The sequence below is a fragment of the Octodon degus genome, unplaced genomic scaffold (genome assembly GCF_000260255.1).
Source record: "Octodon degus isolate 3935 unplaced genomic scaffold, OctDeg1.0 scaffold00053, whole genome shotgun sequence".
NCBI classification, from domain to species: domain Eukaryota; kingdom Metazoa; phylum Chordata; class Mammalia; order Rodentia; family Octodontidae; genus Octodon; species Octodon degus.
Genome location: NW_004524629.1, coordinates 4103018 through 4109770, shown reverse-complemented (window position 1 = coordinate 4109770; position 6753 = coordinate 4103018). Strand labels below are relative to the sequence as shown.

Below are 6753 nucleotides of genomic sequence, written 5' to 3'. Positions count from 1 at the left end.
TTGTAAAGCTAGAAGGCAATCAAGGGACAGACACAGCTGGAAAGGCAGAGGAAAAGGAAAACTAAAGAGGATCAAAACTTGTGTTTTCTTGTTTTTTTTTTTTTTTTTTTTTTTTTTTGTCTTTTTGAGGCAAGGCCTTGCTATGCAATTCAGGCTAGCCTTGAGCTCACTTCCTAGCCCAGGCTAGTCTCAAACTCACAAGATCCTCCTGCTTCAGGGCCAAAATTTGATATGTATATGTACCAATTACCCAAGAAGAATATTTCATGTTAGGTCTCTGGCCTCACTGTGTGCCAGTAGGTTCTTCTGCTTCCTTTGTACAACTTAGCAGAAGCTGTTACCTAACTTTGGTAGCTCATTAATAAGTATTTCCCCTTCGGGCTCTTACCGGAACCACGGACCCTATCTGTTGTGTTAGCAGTTAGCACTTGCTCCAGTCCTCAGGGCACCCAATAAATATTTATTGATTAAGCAAACCACCAACTCAACTCAAATTTCCTCTGTTACGCTAGACATTTTCTCCCTCCTTGCTTTGACACTGGAGGTGTCTCCTCTCACTCTCACGGCTTTCAGGGCCTGGCACCTCGCTAATTGTCATGCTCTGCTCCCCAGCTGGCCTGGGAGCACCTGTGGCCTGGGACCTAGCTTCCCTGCAGCTATAGCTCTCCCAGTGCTGTCTATCCTCCAGCACTTGACAAGTGTACAGCAACAATTTATTCAAAGAATGAATAAAAATGTTGGCTTTTCTTTCTCTGCCTGTAGCCGTGTTTGCGGTGATGGGAGGAAGTTATAATTCCCTGATGCTTGGAAATACAATAGAGACTCCGTTTTTATAGAGTACAGCTAGGAAAAGATATTAGGATGTTGCATCCTTTTATTGCAAGAACATTTGCTCTGCCAATTTGCTTGGCAAAGCAAAGTCTTTTCTGGAAACATAGTAATTGGTTCTAATTTTATGCAAAAAATGGAACCTATAACCAAAAAGTAGTATATCTACACAGAGATAAAGAGCTTTTATTTATTCATTTGCATAATATTATATTTTGCTTGCTACCAACCACACAATCACATGCTCTTAAAAACTTTTTTCATTGCTGAAGATCAAACCTGGTGCCTTGCTGTATACATTCTACTCACAACTGTAACTCTTTTAGCCTGCAGTGCTACAGAGGGGAGGTTATGGGTGCAAGACTGTCAGAAATGCAGGACTAACAGGCCAGACTGCAAGATTTGAGAAGGCCCAGATCCTTTCTGGGGATGTATTTGGCTGGGCCATACCTGCAGGAAGGTGCAGGTAGTCTAGAGCCAGGATAAACCTTCAGCCTAAGGCATGGCTTTCTGAGAGGATGCAGAGTCAAAGAAAGTCAACACACTGCCGAAGGAGACCAGAAGATACTGAGGAAAGAAGATAACAACTGTCAGGAGTGAGGCAATTGCCTGGTGGAATGAAGAGAATTGAGCCCTTAACAAGGTACAGCAAAGGCAGGGATCTTGGGGCCAGTAAGCCCAGTTCTGAAATTTGGGGCAGTTAGTGGCTACCCTTTTAATTCTGGCTGGTGGAGGGTGTTGGGGTTGGGGACATAGTGTGGGGCAGCAGGGGGTAAGGTACCAGGATGGACTGTGAGTGGTGGGCTGATTCATCCTCACCTTTGAGATGCTTCTAATTTGGTTCTTTGTAGAAATGAAAATCATAACTGGATTTAAGACACTAAAGTTCATGTGTGTGGTGTGATAGTTTAAGTGTTTCTCCCCTCCAAATCTGTTGAAATGTAATTACTATTTCAATGGTACTGGGAGGTGGGATCTTTACGAAGTATTCCGTCACTAAGCTTGGACTCAGGAATGGATGAATGCCATTATGGGAGTGGGCTCACTCTGCCCTTGCCCCTTCTCCCACCCTCTTTTGGCTCCTGTGCTGCATGGTGCCTTCTATCAGGCTTTGGGCAGCAGGAAGGCTTCCAACAGGTGCCAGCACCTTGATGTTATACCTTACCCCCACCTCCAGAACTGTAAATGAGTGAATCTGTTTTCACTTTTGCTGTGAATTATCCAGCACAAAACAGACTGTGACAAGCAGGAGAGCACATGTCCTGAGGCATACTCCGAAGCCTGCAGTGCTGGGGGAAGAATGGTTCTGCCTGAGCGGGAAAGGAGGAGGCTGAGGAAACCCACTAACTTGTTTCTCCTTTGCTCATTGAATCTTCAGTCCCTGGCTGACTCACCCATGCACTAGGGTCTTCACAAGAGTTCTGACTGTAGAGTGGGTTTTTGCTTTCCTTAAATCTGTGTCCCAGATGGCTTGCCACAGCTGTAGTGCTGCATGCCTGTAATCCCACTACTCTAGAAAACTGAGGCAGGAGGATTGCAATTTTGAGCCCAGACTGGGCAATTTAGTGACTTAGTAAGACCCTGTCAAAAAATAAAAAATAAAAAAAAAGACTGGTATTCCAGTTCAATGTGAAGGCTCTGGGTTCAATCCTCAGTACAGGGATGAGGAGAGGGGTCTGCTTGCCCATGACACTGACAAATTCAGAATGCAAAGGTGTTTTCTTTTTGATTGGGTGTGGCTTTTTTGGCAGAACCAGGGACTGAACTCAGGCCCTTGTGCTTGCCAGGGAAGTGCTTATTCTACTGAGCCATCTCCCTGGCCTCAGGTAAAATTCAGCTGGGTGGCCTTGTGTGTGTGTGTGTGTGTGTGTGTGTGTGTGTGTGTGTGTGTGTGTATTAGGTAACATAGAAAATAATGGAGAAAAGGTAGACATGGAAGAGATACCTCAGCAACTACATAACAGCAAAAGGCAATAGAAGGAGGCAATAGAAGGATTTATGTTGTTGCACTCAAAGGGGTTGTTGCCACAGCTTTTCACATTCCCTTCTCCCAAGAAAGGACACCGTGTAGGCAATTCCTAACCCTCTGTCTCCACACTGGCTACTTCACTCACCTTCCAAATAGGAACCTTTCTTTGTACTTGGCTCTTCTCTGTTTAAACTCTTCATTCTGCCAGATGGGAAGGTCCTACACTGAGCTCATCTCTCTGTCCTTTGACTCCCATTGTTTCTAATCTTTCCCTTCTCAGTTAGTTTTCATGTACCTGTGCCAATCGAGGATACTGTTCTAGTACTTTGCAAGTTATAAAAACTGTCCATGGGGCTGGGGAGATGGCTCAGTGGGATAAGTGCTTCCCTGACAAGCACAAGGGGCTGAGTTCAGTCCCCGGTTCTGCCAAAAAAATAAAAAATAAAAACTGTTGGGGCCAGGGAGATGGCTCAGTGGAATAAGTGCTTCCCTGGCAAGAACACGGGCCTGAGTTCAATCCCTGGTTCTGCAAAAAAAAAAAACAAACAAAAAACTGTCCTTGCATGAGAGCCCATTAATTGCCCCAGTGGCCTGTGCTTGGAGCCTGCAGCATCAGGGCTGACTCGTGTTTCTTTCCTATCCCTTTCTTTCTTTCTTTTTTTTTTTTCTTTCCTATCCCTTTCAATAAACTTTTTACCTGTGTCCTTGGTTCCAGCTATAGATAGTTTGTTCCTCCCCCTCCTTATAGAAAAAAAAAAGGCTTATCTTATGAATTTACATGGAGCCAAAGGGTTTTTGGAAACTGGGATATCAGCCATTGAGTTTAGGCAGGGTGGCAAATTTGAAACTGAATCCCAGTAAATGCATGAATAGTTTGGAGTTTCTTTCTTTGACTGATTGGCTGCGTATTCAACATCCACACAACAGAATACTTTTTTTTTTTTTTTTTTGGCGGAACCAGGGATTGAACTCAGGCCCTTGCGCTTGCCAGGGAAGCACTTATTCTACTGAGCCATCTCCCCGGCCCCTGAATACTTTTGATTTTTAAAATAAAGTCAGTTGTGAGTGGTGCAATAGAACTTTACACGTTCATTCATACCTTCTAGATAGTTACACTCAGTCATTGGTGCTGTGTATGCATTAGCCAGATAAATTCCTACACTACAAACTAATCCCTTCTCAGCTTCTTTCTTTCTTCTTCCTTTCTTCCTTCCTTTCTTCTTTCCTTCCTTCCTTTCTTCCTTCTTTCCTCCCTTCTTTCCTTCTTCTTTTTTCTTTTTGTTTTTGGTGGGTTATACTTTGCTGCCAGAACCCTTCCAAACAGCAGAGAAAACTCACATTAAGTTCAATATTTTTATATTAAATCAGATAACTAATTAGGGAAGGACTGAAGACAACAGATTTGTGGGGCATTGGGGAAGAACACTAGGTAAACAGAATTTTGAGAAAAGGCCTCTTCAGTAGGCTGGAAGACGGATTAGCTTTGAGACAGCTTCCCGTGGAGAACAGTGGCTTGAGCTGGACAAGAATCAGCGTAGTAAAGTGCAGTGAAGACAGCAAGCAGCTCCCCCCACTGGCATGGCCACTGTTTTTGGAGGTTTGGGGGTCTCTTCCCACCCTGCTGAACCCACATTCAGCTCTGCCAACTAGATGAAATGTGAGTGTCGGCAGCACTAAGCAGGCTTAAAGCATTCAAGGTGTCATACAGTTTAAGCAACTGAAGAAAGGGTTTTAAATATTTTCTTAACTTAGAAGCTCTGCTTAGTGTAAAGTACAACAAGAGAAGGGCTGAGATAAGAAATTACTGATAACAACCTATAACAATAGAAAATTGCCATATACATGGTTTCACGAGGCTTTATATTTAGTACGCCTTCACAACTTTGCCTTAATTTTACATTTATAACATCAATTATATCACAACTTATTTAATAGTACATTTCAGCAACAATGAACTATGCTATATTTTGATTTTTGCTAAAGCAGTGTTTTATATAGTTGGATGAAATTAATTCAGGTACCCAGATTTTCTAAATTTAACATCAGCTAACTTCCTCCTTTCTTTGCTTTTGGAAAACTCCCTAAGAGTCCATGTGGCTTCTTTTGATCACTTTATGAATAGTTACTATATTTCCTCTTTGTTAGATAAAGAGTAGACACATGTCTACATTCATAAGTTTTAAAAAAAGGCTTTGTTTTTAAAAAATTTGGCAAGTGCTAAGGTTGGCCTTAGATGAAAAATAAGGCCTTCAATGAAAGCAGATTGTGAAGATATTTGTGGATATTTCTGACATGTTTTTGTATACAGGTCCAATGCCATGTATTTGCTTTTATTTAATTATTACTGTCTTTATGTCTCTGTTCATTATAAACATGGCTCGGGCTGGAGGGATGGCTCAGTGGTCTAAAGCACCTACTTGGAACAAGCTTGGCAAAGCACAGGGACTGCGGTTCGATCCCCCAGCACCACATGCCAGCCAGCCCAGCCCCCTGGTGGGCTGAGCTGGCCCCCCCCACACACAATAAATAAATGTTAAAAAAAAAGAAAACCATTATAAACATGGCTCATTGGTGCCTTATTTCTGTAAACAACAAAACCTGAGAAATATATTAAATATATTATTTGAATCAATATGAATTTTTATTTTTTTATTTTTTGAATTTTTAAAAATAATTAGTTTCCATGACACTCTGTGGTCCTCTCTGATAAGAATTTGTGGGGCTCGGTGATAAATCTTTATAATATTTTTTATAAACAGAGAGGGAAGGAAAACATCACTTACAGAACTTGAATTGCAAAAAAATTAGAGCAAAAGAAGGGCTACAACATTTTGGTCCTAGCCTTTCAAGGTCAGTGAGGACTCAGGACCTAAGAGAATCTGTAGTATAATATCCTATAACTCAGTGGTGTCCCAGATTTTCTGATCAAGATTATGGGGCCAGTGAGGAAAGTGATCAACAATGTAGAGTGTGCCTAAGGAAAGTCACCTAGAGAGAAAACATTCTCTCAGGCTTTCACAGAGAGCATATTGGTCAAGCAATGGCCATGACTCATCCACATGGCTGACACTAACAAAGGATCTACAAACTTTTGTATGGAGTTTCAGGGTAAATCCTGAGGGGATTTCACTGACCTTGTCAGATATAAAAGTTATTTTTCTTGTTATATAGGTCTTACTTTATCCTGGTCTTAACCATCCAGCAGAAAAGTATAAAAACGAGGTACAGTGAGCTGTAAAAGGCTCATGTCAACAACTTCTGACATTGCCACACATGAGGATAACTCACTACTATCATAGACTACTTGTCTATGTTGGATTGCTTTGAGGAATTCATGTATCTACAATATATGAATGGCAATGGAATACCCATCTCTGACAAAAGTAAACAAAAAAGGGGACTATAAATGAAGGACCATTTTGTAGTTAAAAAAATGTATATCTGTATATACAAAATAGCATAGATATATAGCTACTTTCTCTTAGTTCAATGAGAAGAGGGGAGATGGCTTAGTAGAATAAGTGCTTCCCTGGCAAGTTCAAGGGACTAAGTTCAACCCCTGGTTCCACCAAAAAGAAAAAAAAAAAGGAACATTTTAATAGGATAGATATACTACTACTTTCTCTTAATTAGATGAACAGAGAAATTTGTTCTAACAGTGTCTGTGGATAGGATATCATGTCTGCGTCTTGTACTATGAATAACCACTAAGAAGACAACAATATGCAATGTACTAATTATTCAAACTATCCTACTAATTGGTTTTGAAACTGTCTCATTGCTATTTGTTTCTCAATAAAATTATTTTAAAAATGAGAAAGTTTGAACTAATAGTGTTTAGACAAGCTATCATGTCCAGGGGGCCTGGCCATAGCTCAGTTCTTTAAGTGGCTGCTTCCACAAAGCTGTGAGCCTCAGGTTGCTCGAGTTCGACTCCCACAACACTCCAGCCAGAC

The 6753-nt window shown here is 41.3% G+C and overlaps 1 pseudogene; it reads right to left on the bottom strand.

Moving 5' to 3' along the window:
- Positions 1-2997, bottom strand: part of LOC101563006 — a 12424-nt pseudogene extending 9427 nt beyond the window's left edge.
- Positions 2998-6753: the final 3756 nt, after the last annotated feature.